Genomic DNA, 275 nt, shown 5'->3' on the forward strand with positions numbered 1-275 from the left:
CGCGCCGCAGAAAAGAAAGCCGCGGCGTGCCTGGAGCTCGCTGAGTTGCTCTGTTGCCGCAGAAATCGCCAAGCTGCATGCCGGAGCCGAGGCTCTTGCTTGCTTGCCGCTTTTCATCTGCGCTCTGGGAACTGAGCCGTTCGCTGCCCCACAGCTTGCGTGCCTGCACCTCGCTGAGCCGGGTCCAGATTGCCCACACGCCCGAGAGCTGTTTGCTTTTGCCTCAACCCACGATAGAGACTGGTGGGCTGGGCCGATTCTTCTCTATCTCAACC

The sequence above is a fragment of the Buceros rhinoceros genome, unplaced genomic scaffold, assembly GCF_000710305.1.
Source record: "Buceros rhinoceros silvestris isolate BGI_N320 unplaced genomic scaffold, ASM71030v1 scaffold1513, whole genome shotgun sequence".
NCBI classification, from domain to species: domain Eukaryota; kingdom Metazoa; phylum Chordata; class Aves; order Bucerotiformes; family Bucerotidae; genus Buceros; species Buceros rhinoceros.